The 20,362-nt window shown below is 46.3% G+C and overlaps 1 long non-coding RNA gene across 1 annotated transcript in view; it reads left to right on the top strand.

The window, feature by feature from the left end:
- The window catches only part of LOC144729236 (uncharacterized), a 32,140-nt gene extending 12,221 nt beyond the window's left edge, over positions 1 to 19,919 (top strand). The window contains exons 2-6 of the long non-coding RNA XR_013587659.1: positions 5,962 to 6,098; positions 8,601 to 8,826; positions 10,669 to 10,822; positions 11,601 to 11,655; positions 19,406 to 19,919. This is a non-coding gene — a long non-coding RNA (uncharacterized LOC144729236). The remainder of the gene's footprint in view (positions 1 to 5,961; positions 6,099 to 8,600; positions 8,827 to 10,668; positions 10,823 to 11,600; positions 11,656 to 19,405) is intronic.
- Positions 19,920 to 20,362: the final 443 nt, after the last annotated feature.

Raw genomic sequence — 20,362 nt, 5'->3', positions numbered from 1 at the left:
TACATCAGTGGCAAGTTCATCTGTGGGATCATCAACCCAAGAGTTGAAATAGCCCAGCACAATAGTGTGGGGAAATTTCAAAATTAGCAGGGAGATCACCTCTGAGGGAATGCATCTCCCAACATACAGAGAAGTGAGGATATAAATACTCTGACCAAGCCTAAAAAAAACCACCAAGACTACCCAATCTTAAGTAGACAATACAAAAGATTAAACCGTTGAAAAAGGGGACAAATACTGATGAAGGTGAAGGGGCAAATACCCTAGCACTGGCCTCTGAGGGGGAGGAAGGGACAGACGGCCTCAACAACAACTGACATTCGCCACTAAGTGGCGGTGACGTCACCACGTCGCTTGTGCCGGGCTATGTCCATGTTGAGGCCACGTGAAGTGTCGAACGCCCGCTGGCAGGAGGTCACGGGGCAGACCCAGGTGCCACGGGTTGTCTGATTGAGATGACTTGCTGATGAACCACCTGTACCCCTACTGTGCCAACTTGCTGTGCTTTAGCCACCCGGCGCTCCGCTCGTTGTTGTGAACGTCGCTTCTCCCCCCTCCGTTATTTTTGGAGTGTGACTGCCTCCAACTGCCCAGTAGCGTCCTTCACGAACCTCCTCCACATAGGCCGATCTTGACACCACTGGTATCAGTCATCAGCAAGTCCACTCAGCTCCACATCCTCCTGTACCACATCACTCCATATCTTCTCTAGCCTGTGCCGTGCCCATTTAGCCCCCTCGATCTGGCCGAACAAAAGCTATTTCGGCATGCGGTGGCTGGGCATGCGGGCTACATGACCCAGCCAACGCAGCCTTGCCTGCCGGAGGAGCTCACCGATGGGACTTTGTCCACATCTTTCAAGGATATGTGAGCTGCTCACACAATCTATCCTGGTTAAACCCAAGATGGATCGTAGGTAGGCCAGCCTAAATGTTTCTAACCGGCGAAGATGTTCCATTAGGGGGGTGACCATTTCACAAGCATAGAGAAGGGAGGGAATGACTGTGGCCAAGAAGACCTGAAGCTTCGTGCAGAACGACAGACCAGGTAGCTTCCACACAGCGTTACGCACTCGATGAAAATATAATGCCACTCGCCTGATTCGGAGTGAACCCTCTGCTGTCAAACCGGAGCCGGTCATGAGCACACTGCCCAGGTATGGGAAACCATCCAATCTCTCCACAACTGCCCTATCACCAATTGGGAGTTGCGCAGGTGGAGTGTCCGATGGTGCAAAATACCCAGGCAGGTGCTTAGTTTTGGTGGGGCTGATAGTAAGTCCCCACCTCTTAGTAGCAAGCTCCAGTTTCAGCAGCAGCGCCTCCAACTCCTCCTCTGAGTGAGCAGCAATTACCAGATCATCAGCATACATAACATGGTTGAACAATAGGGAGCCATCCCTTAACCGCACCTGGGCATCGATCAGCCTCCCATTGTATCTGTACCAGATGGAAATTCCTCCAGTACAACTGACGTGGTCGAAAAAGATGTTAAAGAATGTGGGAGCCAGAGGACATGCCTGTCGCACCCCAAAGTGAACAGGGAATGACCCCGAATCCCGGCCACATAGTTTTACAAGGATTCACTCACCATCATGAAGGTCTTTAATGATCATGAGCAGTGGGTCAGGGACTCCGAAAGCACGAAGAACAATCCAGAGCCCAGGCCTACTGATAGTATAATAGGCTTTGACCAGGTCAATAAAGCAGAGATGTTGGTCTTGCTGGAATTCCCTACACCCCTGCTATAGCAAATAGACAAAAAATATGGCCAATGTACAGGACCGCCCTTTCCTGAAACCACATTGGGGCTCCGCAATTCCCTCCTCAACGTGCCTGGCAAGGCGATGTTGAATAATCCTTGCCAGGACCTTTCCCGGCACACTGAGGAGTGAGATGCCCTTGTAGTTGTTACAGTCTGTGCGGTTCCCCTTCTTCAAGAGGGGGAACACCAGGGTATCCTTCCAATCCTGTAGAACCAGTCTAGTGGTCCAGACTGTTGTTATGATGTCATGTAGGGCAGTCTGTGCACAAACGCCACCCTCCCTCAGCATTTCGATTGGGTGATAATCTATGCTCGGTGCCTTTCCTGGTCTCAGGCTCTGGATCGCCTTCAGTACTTCCTCAACAGATGGTACCTCAGCCAGCACCGCAGTCTCAGCAGGGTCATCTCCACTTTGATCCAGACTGAGGGATTTCCACTCTCCCAGGACCTCACAGAAATGCTCAAAAAATCTGCAAATCTGTTCCTGAGGGTCGTAGATTGGATCACTGTTCTTTCCCCTAATGATGGTAATAGGTGTGGCGCTGCAGGTTACTTTTTGGATGGAATTAAAGAGCGATTTGTGATCGCAGGCCATTGAGGCATACTCCATCTCCTCAAAAACCCGCGACCACCAACTATCCTTGCAGCACCTCACGGCTCTCTGAACCTCTGAGCGAAGGCTGCGGTAAGCCTCTCTAACGTGAGATGCTGTAGACGATGAGAGTGGTCCTGTCGTTTTTGCTCAGCTAGCCTAAACACCTCCTCTGTCAGCCAGGGTCTCCGAGGAGGTCTGGACCGTGTACCCAAAGCAACCACTGCAGTCGCATGAGTCACAATCCTAAACCTCGCCCATTTCCCCTCAACATCAGGAGGAGTGGGGGACGATGCCAACCCCAGCCGCAAGCGATGATGTAATTCTCGCTTGCAACTTTCATCAGCTAGCTGAGATCATGCCGCTATGAGTTTGAATGAGGTCCTGGGTGTACACCAAGGCCGTAATTTAAATATATATTGGGGGGGACACATCCCGCCCAATTTTCAAATATGCTGAAAATGTCCCCCCAATATTTTGCTAAAAAACTATTTTGCTATGCTATGTAAATAAAATATACAAATTGCTAAACCTTGGCCACAATATCTGGACTTGTCTTCATATAAACAATGCGTAGATTTCTGTGCATATGATTGTGTGAGATGCTGTAGACGATGAGAGTGGTCCTGTCGTTTTTGCTCAGCTAGCCTAAACACCTCCTCTGTCAGCCAGGGTCTCCGAGGAGGTCTGGACCGTGTACCCAAAGCAACCACTGCAGTCGCATGAGTCACAATCCTAAACCTCGCCCATTTCCCCTCAACATCAGGAGGAGTGGGGGACGATGCCAACCCCAGCCGCAAGCGATGATGTAATTCTCGCTTGCAACTTTCATCAGCTAGCTGAGACCATGCCGCTATGAGTTTGAATGAGGTCCTGGGTGCACACCAAGGCCGTAATTTAAATATATATTGGGGGGGACACATCCCGCCCAATTTTCAAATATGCTGAAAATGTCCCCCCAATATATTGCTAAAAAACTATTTTGCTATGCTATGTAAATAAAATATACAAATTGCTAAACCTTGGCCACAATATCTGGACTTGTCTTCATATAAACAATGCGTAGATTTCTGTGCATATGATTGTGGTTATGGTTGTACTTTATTAATCCCTAATCTCTGCCATTACATACAATGAATCAAGAAATGTAAAAAATAAAAGTTGAAACGGAGCAATGTAATACAATACATTATTATACATTATTGTAAAAATTTAAATAAAAAGTCCATCCCATGTGTTAGTGAATTTTTTTTATATTTTAGGCAAGAAATGAGTTTTCTAATTTAGATATTTTTCTGGGTTGGGACCCCCAGACACCGTGGAAGATTTGGTCTCCCCCAATGTTGACTCCGTGGCTACGGCCTTGGTGTACACCCCCCACCGGAGTGGAAGAATGGCAGGCGCATCTTACAGATGACAAGTCGATGGACAGTGGGCAGATCAGCTCCACGGTAGGTCCTGATGTCAAGGACATGGGCCCGCATCCACTGTTCCATCACTATGTAGCCCAGCAGATGTTCTTGCTTGGACCCAGAATGCATCCATGATGATGTGTGGATGCGCCGGTGCCGGAACAGCATGTTGATAATTACAAGCCCATGGGCTGCACAAAAATATAGCAGCCTCCTACTGTTGTTATTGAACTGATCTGGTAATGTCTTCCAATCCCTCCAGAGGTGCTAGCATCATGACCAACTCGGGCATTGAAGTCACCCAACAAGATGACTCGATCCCGAGGGGCCACTTTAGCCAGCACCTGTGACAGGAGGTCATAGAAAGCATCTGACTCATCAGCCTTGCCTGCATCCCTCCACGGATGTTCGTCGTCGGTTGGGGCATAAGTAACCATGACCACCACTCCTCGCCTCTGGTTGATGGAAAGGCGTGCCCAAAGTAGCCTGGGGTTTACAGCTTCCCACACCTCACTGCCACGCTCCCACGCCCCCTTCATTATTTTGTTCAGGAGAAGAGCCACTATCTGCTGTTTGGCAGTCTCCTGCCCCACGTAGAGGAATGTCCACTCTCCATGGCTGTAGGAGCCAGAGCCGGTCCACCGGCCCTCCTGAATACCACAGAGATCCAGGTGGTACTGATCCAACTCCTGACATAGGAGTGGCAGCCTCTCCTCTGCAGTGAGCGTTCGAACATTCCACATAGCCATCCGAAGTGGCTTTTTGTTGCTTCTGGAAGAGCCCCGAGGGTAAAGTCTCCTGGCTCCGCCAAATAGGGTTTGGCCAGGAGACGTTATAGACGCCTATCCCCCCGGGGCCTCCAGCACACGCTTAATACGTTTTTTGCATCGTAGTTTAGTTGTAGTTAATTGAAAGTGGAGGGGTTACCAGCTCTTCGCACCCATTCAGAGCCCCCATTTGGCCGCTGTGGTGGTTACTAACGCCATGAAGGGAAAGGCCAATACAAATTGGATATCCCACCATGGCACTGCCCACCACAGCGTTGCCATCCGGCACCACGAGGAGGTAGGGGGTTGTTTTTCCAGGACAGACGGCCTCACACACACAAACACGCGCAGTCTCCTAAAGACCAGGTAGCCTAAACAGTGGTGGAGGCGGCCGAATCGTTGCAGAGACGGCTGTATAAGTGATGAATCGGCCGAGCCGCGGTGGAGGCAGTTGAACCACGGTGCAGTGGCATGGTATAGGGGTGTAGTATATTATTACAAAATTTGGATTTGTCATAGGTGTGTGGGTGTTTCGTCAGTTGGTCTGGTGAATGTGAACGATTAGACTGATGGCTGGTTTGTGTCAAGTTAGCGGTGGGTGATGTTTGCTGAATGTCAGGAGAGTAGTGCATCTGGTGAGGATCAGGTTGACTGGTAAGTGGTGTTGTGAAACCAGTGAGCAAATGGGGAAGATAAGATACCCCGATAGTACAAAAAAAACATAGCATTCACAATTGTACAGTATTTCCAACGATTACTTTAATCTCTACTTTACAAATTATATTGTAGGTAACGCAATATTTAATCCCCCAAAATCAAAGTTTAATTGGTAATTTTAACATGAAAATAATATGATAAAGGCATAATTTAATTTTTTTCATATGTATCAATGTTTATCTCTGTGCATCTCTATTCATCTCTATTTGGGGCGCCACAGTGGCGAGGAGATGTGATCTCCCTCGCCTGGTACGCAGGAGCCTGTCGTCCTTTGGTATTGCCCTCCACATTTAGAAATGTGTGTTTAGATTATTTGGCTACTATAAATCCGAATATAGGTTAAGCTAATTTAATTAGCCACTATGTGTGACCAGGTCATCAATGAAAATAGCGAATAGCTCAAGTGGAATTTACCTGCTAAATAAAATATCAATTGCGTCTTTGCATCTCCGTTTTCATCTGTGCATTTCGCAAAAACAAAGATATTGCACATTTGTCACACACAGACCTCCCGCGTGAGACAAGGCATGCTGCTGCTGCCTTACATGAATGGGCAGTGGTGATAACGACTGTGGTCAGTTTTAGTCTCAGATTCACGAACAGCTGCGCTGGTCAGTCTGCAGCACTTAAGATATGGACTCAGTAAGCGACGCCAGCTGCATTCTATGTTATTATTATTGCATGCGTTTAAATTACATGTTTTTGGAAGATGTTTGCACAGGTCATGCGAGGAGCGGCGTAGTCGTGGCGTCCGAGGGAGACAAGGTCGTCTTGAACTGCGCTCTGCCACGGAATGTGACAACCCGCAGTTTGGAGAGTATACAATGGCGAAAACACGACGTGAATGTGAGTTCGTGCGAAGAGTGAAGTCGCGATCGAGCGACATGAGTGCAATGTGAGCATTATGGGTGTCTGCAAGGATTTGTGATTGATGCAGCTGGTGAGCGGTGGCCAGAGGTCGCAACCGGGTACCCGATACCCGTACCCTACCCAATACCCGGCTACCCGTACCCGGCCGGGTACGGGTACGGTTAGCCATTTGCGACCCTGGTGCGGCCGGGTATGGGTACGGGTAGGCCGTGAGTCACTGGTGAGTAACCGTTTGTCACTCATTTCGGGTAGGGTACGGGTAGGGAACGGGAACCCGTACCCGGTCGGGTACGGGTATCCATTTGCGACCCTGGTGCGGCCGGGTACGGGTAGACCGTGAGTCACTGGTGAGTAACCATTTGTCACTCATTTCGGGTAGGGTACGGGTAGGGAACGGGAACCCGTACCCGTTTACGACCCTGGTGCGGCCGGGATATGGGTAAGGGTAAGGAATCAAAACCCGTTTGCGACCTCTGGCGGTGGCGCAGTGGTGAGTGCACCAGCGGGTAATTTCCCGCCAGGACCGATGTTTGATGTTACAATTGTTAAAATCGGGGATGGGGCGAGTTGTATATCCAGTAACCGCATTCAAAAGGTAAAAACACCGTTCCCGGTTTGCGGCACACATATGGATTTACAATGCAACATGTTCACTTTTTAACTGAGAAACGAAGGGAGTAGCCGTTGTGTGATATGTAGCACATCGGACTCATCGATAGACAGGTCGCGTGTTTGGTACGCCCACTCTTTCCAAGACGTCTAATTAGCGTGGAAGAGGAGGCCAAATACCCTCTAGAGAACCCTCTAGTGGAGGCGCTTCCACCACCAGTGGCGCAAAGCGAGAAATTACAGGGGTGCACCTGTATCCTTTCAAATGAGATACGAGGATAAAATACCCCACGGCGGCTTTTGTACTGTGACGCGTGCGAACCGGTGCATTCATTACTAAAATTCAAATTAAAACGACTGCGTGTTCTATAATTTCGAAACTGGCAATCGACTAGGATACGTTTACCCTTTAACAACTTGATTTGTTATCCATGATCCGCTGTAGCGGCCGGCGAGGAAGATGGGGCTATTCCCCGCTTCAGGGCGTTCTCACTCACACAAAAAACAAAGATCCCCCGTATAGCCTTAACAGACTGTTGGGGCAAGTGCTGTTAACGAGCACCTATGAAGCCCGGCAAGGTACACAAAGAGGTGGGTGGCCAGTACCACGCCCGTCCGCCTTTGTCTCCCTAGTGGCAATGTTTAAACACCGCACTAGGTAGTCATTTGAGGCTGACTCGACCTAGGGGAGGCCCAGGACCGGTTCAAATAATCGTCACTAGTGTTGGCCGTGAGCGAGAATTTTACTTGGGTCGCCGGGTTCGCAGCGCAGCGTACTGACTGCTACACTACCACTCCACGCTCCCACTACACTACCTCTCTCTCACACACATGCACACACGTGCGTGCACCCGTGTGAGAGAAAGTTCGGAGACACGTGCACGTGTGTGCCTGTCCTCGCAGAGCGGACTCGCCGGTGGCGGGAACAGCTACGGGCGTTGGGAACCCAGTGCGCTGAGCATCTCCATAGGCGGCCATGAGTCAGCGGTGGAAATGTAAAATTCCCATTACGAAGGGGTGAGTAGGGGGGCAGTTTCCCATAGCCACTACCCAAGCTGCTGATGATGTTGTTGCTCTAGCTGATGTTCCTGCTCCTCCACTGCTAAAGATGAGGGAGGGAGCGGCGCTGCCGATCTCCTGTGTGGACATCTGATGAATGTGTGCGAGTACATATATGTGTGCTCATATTCTATATATATAAAAGGGAAATTTGTGAAAATGTGTGTCTGTTCGAAATGTTTAGCATACTTCCCAACATGCAACAAACTTGAAATTTGGCATGTTGGTAGCTTCCAGACTGTACACAATGCAAAACGTATAAAAATATACTTTTGTATTTTGGTGGGGGGGGGGGGGGCGCAAAAATGTATATATTTTGCACGGCAAGTGAGCGGTGATGTCACATCTGTAATGTCACCCGCATGCGGAAGCGTTACGCAGTGTGCCTGCTGACGTCACGCACCCCCCACCCTCCGCGTAAGTCGTGTATTAATCCAAGACAAGAATCCAAGCTGCTCGCTAAAACCACTTTCCACAACAGCCTGTGAAGGCTATATTGGGAATAGTTGTCTTTTAATATATGTCACGTGTATGCTAAGAACCTTGTAGCCTGAATTTAAATCCATGGCTAACATCAGTGGCGAGCGACATCTGAATCGCTCCTGGGCACTCTCTTCACTATCCCGCACTGACCAGGGGTGAGGTAATGGTCACACAACCCTCATGTCCGAAAAGGCGTGCAGTGGCCTTCATTTACCAGTTGATTGACAAAACATAAACTGTATACAGCACCTTCAAAAACACTCAATCTACGTTCAGGGTGAGAACCAAATGAATTGTCTTGATGGTCTACACGTGTCATCTGCTTAGATCATTTACCACTCGAAGAAACTTGAGAAGCCATCTGTTTTTCATGGACTCGCCTTTACGGGGAACATATCAGATGGGAACGCTTCGATGGCTTTCCTCAACATTCAAGTCAATGATTCTGGGCATTACACTTGTACCCTGGAAGGGAAAAGCACTTTAATCGTCAACAACTTCTGTCTGGATGTCGAAAGAACATACATCACCACCACCACCACCACAGCAACAGGTATTGGAGACTTGTCTGTCTACACAAGCTGACACGCCCTACACGTCCATTATTTACCCAGGAAAACTTAAATAAGTCTCAGAACTTTTTCAGGAAGGCCTCGCATTAAGATATATGGATAATTCCATTAATGAGCGCATATAAATGTGAACAGAAACTGGAGTTCCCGGAGAAAACCCAGGCATACGAGGGGGGAGAAACTCAGCGCTTCCGTCAACCTCGCTGAAGCTGTTGCTCCATATACGCCCAATGTACGTGCTGAAGAATGTTCTCTTTAAGCAAAATTTGGGTGTCTATATTCCAAATAATGGGGCAAATCACCATAGATGATGGCCTCAACTCTAATTGCCTCGATAGTGTTTTGAGAAAAATGTATTAGTGCACTTTAGTTGGCTATTCCCACCCATAATAGAGGTTTTTAGGTTAGATCGTGTAAATATATAAATGTGTCGTTAAAACCCGCCACCACCCGACACAGCCAACTAGTAAGGGTTGTCACGTAAACAGAACATGCCAATTCGTCACTAGTACAGCACACCGGTGTGTTGGAGAGCCAAGCCACAATATTTACAAGGATTCATGTCTGCATTAACCACAATACTTGCAGTCAAAATGCAAACATAAACACACTCTGATAATATATAAGGGGAAACACCCTATTATTATATTTTGGTACTGGCAAAGGAGGTCTAATGATGTAGATGCTTACCCCGAGCCCTCATTACTTTGATAGTGCAGTCTCTTTGAGCTGTACGCCTTTTGGCGTCATTTGGTCTAGCACCAATTGAGACGAGGCTCAAAAGAAAGCTGTCTCTGGTGTGGACCAACCAGTTTCAAGGACAATGCCTCTATTATCAGTGTGTTTTTTGTTTGCAATTTGACTGCAAGTATTGTGGTTAATGCAGACATGAATCCTTGTAAAAAGGTTTCAGTTTTGTTGCCATAAAAAAGGAGAAAACCCCTATCATTATATTTTGGTACTGGCAAAGGAGGTCTAATAAAGCAAAGAATTATAACATTTTATATTTGAGCCTTGGCCTACAAAAGGTTGAATATGAAAGTTTTAAAGGATTCTGAATGTAAAAATGAAATTAATTTGAGCACGTTTGACACGAAATCCAATACAATGTAAGGCCCGTTACTATTTCTCGTGATGTGACGAAATAGGCACTTGCTAAATTCTTAAAAAGAGCCTAGAAATTGCACGTTTTTATCAAGACCTTTTCCAGCTTCGGTTGAGAGTGATTACAGGTTCTATTCCTGACTCGAGGGGCCGAGTTTGTACGTATGTTCTACCCTTGTTTTGCATGAGTTTCCTCCAGGTTTTTCGATTTTCTCCCCATAGCTAACAAAAAACATACGATGTAACCATTGTGGGCCAAACATCCCAATGCTACAAATATCCTGCAAGTTAACTCAATTGTGATCAAACACATAGCAACATTGCTTCCTGTTGATAAAAGCCTGGCAGGACCCTTCTGAAAAATATATGAGACTCACTGAGACTTTATTTGGTACCGAAGAGTAATAATACATAACCCCTGCCCTTTATTCTGTAACGCGGAAAATTGCCAATCAAGCTCCTATCATCGGTAAGATTGGAATCGCACAATAGATTTTTAAAGGTCCGTTCCCCATAGTAGTCCGTCCGTAGGTCTGGATGAACGAGAACGTTTCCTAAGTAAACATGCACACGTTAAAGTTTGTTTTTAATGTGTAAAAGTGAAATCGAGAAGCGTGTAGGGGAAGCTGCGTCGCTGATTAATTGGTCGGGCTTCCCGTATTATAGCCGATATTGAGTCTGAACATTTTGTTCATTTGAGCGTTTAATTGCCTGCTCAGAATCTACAGCCACACAAGCCCTGCACGTTGAGAACTACTGGAGTACGACGATGACAGTGATCGTGGGAATCCCTGTGTTCGCCATCATCCTCATCGCCCTTCTCACATGGGGATACCACAAACATCATAAGGCCGTTAGAGCTACAACGCAAAGGTGATGACCCATTGTCTTAATAAATAGTAATGCTACATACCGTATTCATATAACGTCGTCCACGTAAATTTTATCTCAAGACGCTGTACAATTTGTAATGTGATGCTTTCGAAATGGAGGCGCAGGAAATTACTGACAGACGCTCGGGAAGGCAGCCAAAACTGACGCTATTCACAACTGTCCAAAGTTTCTGGTCATATATTGGGATGTTTGGCCAACTCCAACATCAGCTAAGCGGTCAAAATCCGTATAAAAATGCTTCTGTAAGTAAACTGCTGTCAGTGAGCTAAGGATGATTCGCATAATCTCCAGCAACCACAATCGATGTAAATAGGAACCATTTTGAAGTTGCAGAGAAAACGTGATCTGGGCTGCACCTCAAATGCAGGGCTTGCTCTGCGAGTGAAATAACACTTACAGCAGTAGCAATGGTTTCTTAGTGTAGTCGTCATAAACAAATGTGACCAATGTAACTGCCCACTAAGCATCGCTCAATTATGTCAGTTTCACGTCCCTGTAATGAGGCAGATAAAGATGGGCATCCAGGACCGAAGAGTGAACAATTTATATGTCAACAGATGTAAGTGGCCATATTTGGAATTATCTCATGAAATGGATGTTACTTTCACCGTTACGTGGCAGTCATTATAATTACGATTAATGCATGTTTATCATTATCATCATCACCATCAGTTACAATCTATTTGCACTTTTATTAAGTGGATGTTAGCATTGAGACTGATGTATGGCTCTTTCTGATGACTACTATGCCCCACAGAAAAGTGCAAGAGCGGCCATCACACATGCAGGAATATGCTAACATTGACAAGTCTGTAAGTATTATACCATTATCCGTCTTCATACTTCAGGTTTTATTGAATTTATTTCAGAAAACTTCGTCTTCCTTTGGGGTATTTACTATTGACCATGTTCAGCGTCAAAGTCAAAGAATATAATTCCCATCTTGACAATTTACAATTTATGGTGACATTTTCCCGCTGTCAGTGGTACAATATAAAAAATATAGGCATGTCTCGCTTAATGAGCATTCCTTCTACAATAATTTGGTGTTACGAAAAAAAATGATTGAGACTTATTTGTTCGCAAAACGAGCAAATGTTCAGTTAGCAAGCGGAGACTGATCGATAAATATGCGTCCCGTGGCACAGGGGGCACCCGGTGGCCCACAGGTGTTTGTTTAGCTGGTCTCTTGTGCTGTGCCCGTGTGTTTCGTCGTGTGGGGGAAGGGAGCCTTATGGTGATTCAGTAACAAGTGGCTGGGGGGCGGACGGTGGCGCTTTGGTGAGCAGTGCCATGGGGGGAGGGCCATTTTCTATTGGCCATTCCCCTCATGGCGTTGGTCACCACCACAGTGGCTATGAGGGGTTCTGGACTGGTGCGAGGGGCTGATGGCCCCTACACCTTGAAATGGATTACCACTAAACCACGAAAAAAATATCAAACGAAGCTTGTGTTGGAGGGGAACAGGTGTCTATGACGTCTCCTGGCCAAACTCCATTTGGCAGAGCCAGGAGATTAAATCCTTAGCCTCGGGGTTCCTCCAAAAACAGCAAAAAGCCACTGTGAGTGGCCACTCGAGGAGAGGCTGCCACTCCTCTGTCAGGAGCTGGACCGGTACTGCCTGGATCTCTGTGGTATTCAGGTCAGGAGGACCGGCTCTCTCTCCTGCGATCATGGGGAGTGGACAGTCCTCTACTCGGGGCAGGAAATTGCCAAACAACAGGGAGTGGCTCTTAATTAAGGGGGCGTGGGAGCGGAGCGGTGAAGTGTGGGAAGCTGTAAACCCCAGGGCGACTTTAAGCTCACCTTCCCATCAACCAGAGGCGAGGAGTGGTAGTCGTGGTTACTTATGCAGCAGCAACCGGGTCACTGGAGTAAAGTGGACCACCGCAGAAGCACTAGTGAGATCGGCTGCAGGGGGAGAGAGAGAAGGGGGGGGGGGAAGGAGGCGGGGCAGATAGTGGACCCCACATCAGCACCCGGGTCACTGGAGTAAAGTGGACCACAGCAGCAGTACTCGAGAGATCGGCTGCAGGGGGGAGAGAGAAGTGCTGCTGCGGTGGTCCACTTTACTCCAGTGACGCGGGTACTGCTAAGGGGTCCACTTTCTGCCCCGCCTCCTTCCCCCCCACCCACTTCTCTCTCCCCCCCCCTATTGCTGGGTCCTATATAACCTCGTGCCACAGCAGATCTCTCACCTACTTCAGCAGTTTTTTCTTGCTGTAATTGTCTCACCTGATGACGATTGCTTGTGTTGCGATCAAAACATCGTGATCTATACATTTTCTACCTACGTGACTTTACCGAAAGAACCAAAGCGTATGGATTCCTGCAGTCACAAAAGCTTCAAATCAAGATATTAGACATCTGTTTCGACCACGTGGTTTGTGAGGCCTTCAGTGGCTGTGCCGGAGGGGCTTCCACGTGGTGCAGATACAGTGGGGGCTGGTCGGTGCCCGGGTATGGTTGGGGGATGGCTCCTTGTTGGTCAGACATGTTGTGTATGCCGATGGTCTGGTAGTTGCTGCTCGCTCGGGGGGGGGGGGCGCAGGTTGGAGGCGCTGCTGCTGAGCCTGGAGCATGCCGCTGAGGGCTGGGGCCTTACCATCAGCCCCACCAAAACTGAGCACCTGTCTGGTTGTTTTGTGCCATCATACGCTGTGCCCCTGCGGCTCTCAGTTGGTGATGGGGCAGTTGTGGAGAGAGTGGAGAGTTTCCCATGCCTGGGCGGTGTGCTCATGACTGGCTCCGGTTTGACAGCGGTCTCGTTCCGAGTCAGTCGGGTGGCATTATCCTTTCGTCGGTTGTGTGGCACTGTGTGGGGGCTGCCTGGTCTGTCACACCACGTGAGGCTTCGAGTCTTCTCGGCCACAGTCATGCCCTCCCTTCTCTGCGCTTGCGAGGCATGGACCCCCCTGGTGGAGCATATTTGCTGGTTGGAGGTATTTGGGCTGGCCTGCCTGCGGTCCATCCTGGGTTTGACTGGGCTGGGTTGTGTGGCAAGCTCGCGGATTCTTGAGGGATCTGGAGGGGGTCCCATCGGTGAGCTCCTCTGGCGGGTGGGGCTGCGTTGGCTGGGTCATGTGGCCCACGTACGCAGCCACCGCATGCCTGGCAGCTTTTGTTCAACCGGATGGCGGGAGCTGGATGGGCGCGGCGTGGGCTGGAGGGGAGGTGGAGTGGTGTGGTGTGGGAGGATGTGGAGCTGGGTGGACTTGCTCATGACTGGTGCCAGGGGGGTTGGGATCGGCCTCTTTGGAGGAGGCTCGTGGGTGATGCTGCTGGGCAGTTGTAGGCCGACGGTGGCGGAGGGCGGAGGAGCCATGCTCACGAGAGCGAGCGGAGCGCTGGGTGGCTAAAACACAGCAAGTTAGGCACAGTAGGGGGTACAAGTGGTGCATTGGCCAGTCAACTCAGTCAGTTGACCGATGGCACCTGGGTCTTTACCCGTTACCTGCTGTCGGCGGGCGTTCGACACTTCACATGACCTCAACGTGCACATAGCCTGGCACAAGCGCTGTGGTGACGTCACTGGCTGTTGTTGTTGGGGTGGATCGTGAAGGGACAGAAAGTCACGCTCCATCTCGCATCCCTGCCTCGTAGCTATGAACCCAGCAATCCCGATTCGATTCTGAGCCACGGCTAACATCAGTGGCGAGTGATATTTGAACCATTGGAAGATCATACAATGTCCACATGGAAAGGTGCTGGGATCATCATTCAAAGCCAGGCAGGCGCTTCTTGCTGGGAGGCACGAGTGTTGACACTGTGCCACCTTGCTGCCCTTATATAAGATTGAATACATAGAAGCATAGGGTGCAGTTATATGCTGTACAAATCATACACTGAATCCATACATGTGAATGCAATTGTGAAATAAACAGTTGTAAATTGGAATAGATCAGTAAAAATAAATTACACGGATAAATGTATTTCACAGAGTTGGTGACAATGCAAAATTATATGCACATGCCATATAACTTAAAACCCTTAAGCGAGTCTTCGAAACTAATTTGGCACAACCCCCGGCAAGGTCTAAGATCCCTCCCTCTCAGGACAATTCAATTTAAGTTCCTTCATGACACATATCTCACTAACCAATGGAGGACTAAATTATCTCAGACCATATCTCCGCAGACTGCCCAAGGTGCCCCACGAGCACCATCCAAACTTACATTCACGCCTTCTGAGAATGTCCAATCATCAGGACATTCTATGATAAAATAACCGATCTGTACAAGGTGATGTCTGGCACTGAGATACTACCTGCCATTGAATCCTCCCCCTTGGGCCTTAAACCCAAGGTATCACCAAGCACCTTCAGCTCCTGGAAAAATCATGGGGATCCTTCATTCACCCTCTGGCATAACTCCCTATTCGCCCTAGCAGCTTTAGTACACCTGAGTCCAAAACTGAGGAATAAGGAAGTTCACCCAGATCTGGGGCCCCCTCGTGAATGTCACTCCAGAGACCCTGAGTTTACTTGATTTAACTTGAAATGAGACTGACCCCCCTACCCCTTCCTCTCTCTTTCACCCTTCCTTCCCTGAAGCAAATGGATCTGACGCACATACTACATAACGCTCCGGTCCTACACGTCCGTGTTGGTTTTCTATCTGAGCCGCTTGTCCCGCTGTGCACTACTCACCTGTCACAGAAGTTGTACACCGCCCCCCCCCCCCCCCCGAGGTTGGATCAATAACAATTGTTTTACAACAACAAAAAACACTTCAGCGAAAAATGTGTCCCTTGAATAACATTGCCTCCAGAGTTGCATTGGCTTTAGAACAGGAGCTGTGGATTGGTGTCAATCATGGGTGTGGATAGGTTTTAGGGCTCCATGGCCTGCCCAATGTGCAGATGAATAACTCAACAATAACAGGCAACTGGACCATTTTGTATACACGTTCTACACCCATTCACTCCATCCTCTACGGGTATGGCGCAATACAAGCACGCGTACATCACTGTGCTTCAGTGATGTACTTGACTGTATTGCCTTTTGTCATTTTTGTGGCCCATGTCGCTCTTATGAAACTCAACCGGTCTCTTGAGTTTTCACCTGTTTAAACAAAATCAATTTGAAACTTGACGTCATGAAGTGTTTGAACGTCGTGATTTTACTGAAGTTCCTCTTCGGCAAAACCACAAACTCACGTCAGGACCCGGATTACACAGTGCAGGTTTAAGCTGCACACAATTAGTTTAGATCAGAGTCGGATCCGATATGATTTATCTGATAGGATTGATAAATCCAATCCGATCCAAAGATGAGAATGGCTGAATGTAAATGGAAACCGAACATGATTGGGCCACGTCCTGATTGGTTGAACTGTATTCCACAGCATGTTATTACGAAATAATAATCAGCTGATGGTGATAATTGTATTAATTTCGACCTGTATTCCATGTTTCCTTTAAACGAGAGAAAGCCATGAAAACATGGATCAGATCTGATTGGCTCAAAATCGTATTTAGGGTTTTATCACACCTGATACGATCTTGTCCAATCAGATTCGAAGTGTGCACCCTTTAGACCGTGTAGTCAACCATAAATAATTTATCGTAATATACATTTGTTGCTCGTGTTTGAACCAAGTAACATTTATACTCTTTGGTTTTTCGGTAAAGTCACGTAGGCTAAAAAAAGAAAACAAATAAATAAAATCACGACGTTTCGGAGGCAACACAAGCTTCCATCTTCAGGTGGAACCGTCACAGCAAAATTACTGTATCAAGTGAAGAGAGCTCTAAGAGACACTACCTTCTTCTTGGTTCTTTCGGTAAAGTCACGTAGAAGGGAAGTAATAAAATAATAAAAATAAAACATAATAAAATGAAATAATTCTCACGACGTTTCGGCTACAACGCAAGCAGCCGTCTTCAGGTGAAGAATGAGACACTACCAAGCTAGTAGTGTAGTGTCTCATTGGTAGTGTCTCACCTGAAGACGGCTGCTTGCGTTGTAGCCGAAACGTCGTGAGAATTATTTCATTTTATTATGTTTTATTATTGTATTACTTCCCTTCTACGTGACTTTACCGAAAGAGCCAAGAAGATGAATCCCTGCAGTCACGAAAGCTTTAAATCGAAATTTAGACACTACCTTATATACTGGTTAAGGGGAGGGGGGATGAGCCAGGATGGGCCGTGGGAGGGGGTATAAGCTGGTGAGGTGACGACCTGTGCTGCAGCTGTGGCTACGCCTGGAGCTTTGTGATGTAGATGGCGGAAGTAGATAAGCAAGCTAGGATTAAGCCACCTTTTGTTATGCTCGCCGGTGAGTTATATTCCAAAGCAGGCAAGCAGTGTGTGAAAAGCTTAAAAAAGTACTATGGCTGTACAATTATAAGGCAGCTAGAGTTTGGCTTGGTTGATTACATTTTTCCAATGATTGCTTAATTAAAACATGTACATCTGACCCTCATGATGAACGGATACTCTGACCGTACTATCCGCCAAGCTGTTTCTCCCACCATGCATAAACAACCACCTGAAACTCCGATCAAAATCATCACGTTGCCATACATAGCAGGTGTTACAAAAAAGATTTCCAAAATTCTTAACAAACACAAGATCCAGGTCCGATTCAATACAGTACACAAAATCCGTGATTTTATCTCATCCGAAAAGGATGTCATTCCTGACTTACAGTACCCCGGTGTTTACAAATTGAGTTGTACCTGTGGTGACTGCCACACGCCAGAACGAATTCTTCGGCCGTAGCTGATCATTGTTTCAACACAGCGGGTTCTAATGATATTGTTTTCTCTGATACCAAAGTACTCTGCAAACCTCGCGGGTACTACCAAAGATTTGTCCATGAAGCCATCCATATATGCAAACATAGACACAACTTCAACCGAGAGGATGGTTTTAAATTAAGCAATCATATATAAGGTCGTGTCTCTTAGAGATCTCTTCACTTATTCTTTGGTTCTTTCGGTAAAGTCACGTATAAAGATAAAATAATAAATTAAATAATAGCATACTACGACGTATTCGATTGCAACACAATCGGTCATCATCAGGCATAAAAGAAATAGCAACAAAAATCAAACCAGAAAACTATAGACAGACATATAAGCAGACAGACATCATGAAGATACACAGAGAGAGAACACGTATCGGCACAAAGAGAGAGGTCGTCTCTGTGACGGGGCCTTATTTATAGAGAGGGGGGCGGGGGCGGAGAGAGGGAGGGGGCAGAGAAAAAATTAGCATGTCAATGAGTGGGCAACGATGTGGTACGGTACGCAAGCTTGAAAATTAGGAGAAAGACACACTAAAATTAAATAACCTAGTAAAATATCGAAATGTAATGTAATGCAACCCAGAGAGTCGGTCAACACACAATTAACGCATAGCCCGTTTATTACGTATTTCAAAGATTGCTAAGTTAGAATTTAAGTGTGAAAATTCCAAAGAGAGGACACAGGCAGAGAGAGAAAACAAAAACCAGAGAGAGAGAAAAAAGATAAGCTTAAAACTTCCCCGTAGAAGTGGTTCAATCTTAATTTTGGAGCTTTCGTGACTGCAGGAATTATTCTTTGGTTCTTTCGGTAAAGTCACGTATAAAGATAAAATAATAAATTAAATTATAGCATACTACGACGTTTCGATTGCAACACAGGCAATCATCAGGTATAAAAGAAATAGCAACAAAAATCTAACCAGAAAACTATAGACAGACACACTAAAATTAAATAAATGGGTTGCATTACATTACATTTCGATATTTTACTAGGTTATTTAATTTTAGTGTGTCTTTCTCCTAATTTTTAAGCTTGCGTACCGTACCACGTCGTTGTCCACTCATTGACATGCAAATTTTTTCTCTGCCCCCTCCCTCTCTCCGCCCCCGCCCCCCTCTCTATAAATAAGGCCCCGTCACAGAGACGACCTCTCTCTTTGTGCCGATACGTGTTCTCTCTCTGTGTATCTTTATTATGTCTGTCTGCTTATATGTCTGTCTATAGTTTTCTGGTTAGATTTTTGTTGCTATTTCTTTTATACCTGATGATGATTGCTTGTGTTGCAATCGAAACGTTATAGTATGCTATTATTTAATTTATTATTTTATCTTTATACGTAACTTTACCGAAAGAACCAAAGAATAATTCCTGCAGTCACGAAAGCTCCAAAATTAATCTCTTCACTTGATACGGTAGTTTTGCTGTAACGGTTCTGCCTGAAGACGGAAGCTTGTGTTGCCTCCGAAACGCCATGTTTAATTTATTTGTTTTCTTTTTTAACCTACGTGACTTTACCGAAAAAATCAAAGAGTATTGATCCTTGCAGTCACGAAAACTTCAAATATACATGTAACATTTAATTTGAATGGATTTAATAATTGTCCAAATTAATATTGGGTGTATGGTTAGAGTAATGGATTGGCAATAATATGTCAGTAGTATGGTCCTAGTTGTGTAGTTTTACTCACATCAGCATTAAGATAAATTATCTTCTATCAATCTGTGCAGCGAGTATGGAATAAAGAGTATTGCATTATTTTCGTATTCCTCTTGTTAATTAATCCCCAAATTTGTTTCTGTTTCTCAGGATAATCTGCAAGATGAAACGTACGAGAATTTATATTAGCAAAAGTAAAACGCACAGTTGGTTTAATAAATATACTAATCATGGAGTCGTCATTTTCATGCTCATCTTTTTTGGTTATTTCAGTAAAGTCACGTAGATAGAAAATAAAAATAAAATGTAAATAAAATGAACAACAAAAAAATAAATATAAACGCAAAAGACCCACGACGTTTCGATCGCAACACAAGCTGTCTTCACTGAAAGAACCAAATAATATAAATTCTTGCAGTCACAAAAGTTGTAAGTCAAAATTCATGATCATCATTACAGCAGGAACAGCAGCAGTGTTGCCCTCAAACGCCGAGGCTTCTGCCCGCTCAATCGACCACCTTCGATTAATCTCGGTCATCTTAATCCGCCCCTGTTCCTCTCGCTTGCTTGTGTGCATGTATCGGGTAACATTCGCACGACCTACCGAGCCATGAATGTGTCGTTTCTGATACTTTGTGGGTCTTGAATAAAAAAAAAATTATTGCGTAAATAGTCGCGGTCCTTTCAACACATTTCACCACACTCCACTCCGGTTTTTGCGGTTAACATTATTAAAATAAAAATATGCTGACATTTTCGCACTTAGACATTCCACCACCTCTTACGTCATGCTCGTCGGTATTCACAACTTAAGACGGTGCTGGCATCTTAGCACCTGTGTTATGCCACATATGCCCTAGAAACTAGACGAGTGGAAAGGTCAGAACCCGGGTGGTATCAGATAAAAGAAGCGATAGCAACTACAATTGTGCCAAACAGAGCACTTCCTCATCTGGTTAAGTTATACGAACTTGACACTTGGGCATGGTAATTCTATTTCGGAACGGGCTCCCATCAGCCGCCCAGCTGCATTATTTACAAGTCTGGTCTAAAGAACATACAACCCGCATAGAAATATCCGCATTACATGCCATGTTATGGTTGTAA

The sequence above is a fragment of the Lampetra planeri genome, chromosome 31, assembly GCF_965212315.1.
Source record: "Lampetra planeri chromosome 31, kcLamPlan1.2.h2, whole genome shotgun sequence".
NCBI classification, from domain to species: Eukaryota; Metazoa; Chordata; class Hyperoartia; order Petromyzontiformes; family Petromyzontidae; genus Lampetra; species Lampetra planeri.
The sequence above is the reverse complement of the archived record's forward strand: the minus strand, read 5'-3'. Positions and strand labels throughout refer to the sequence as shown.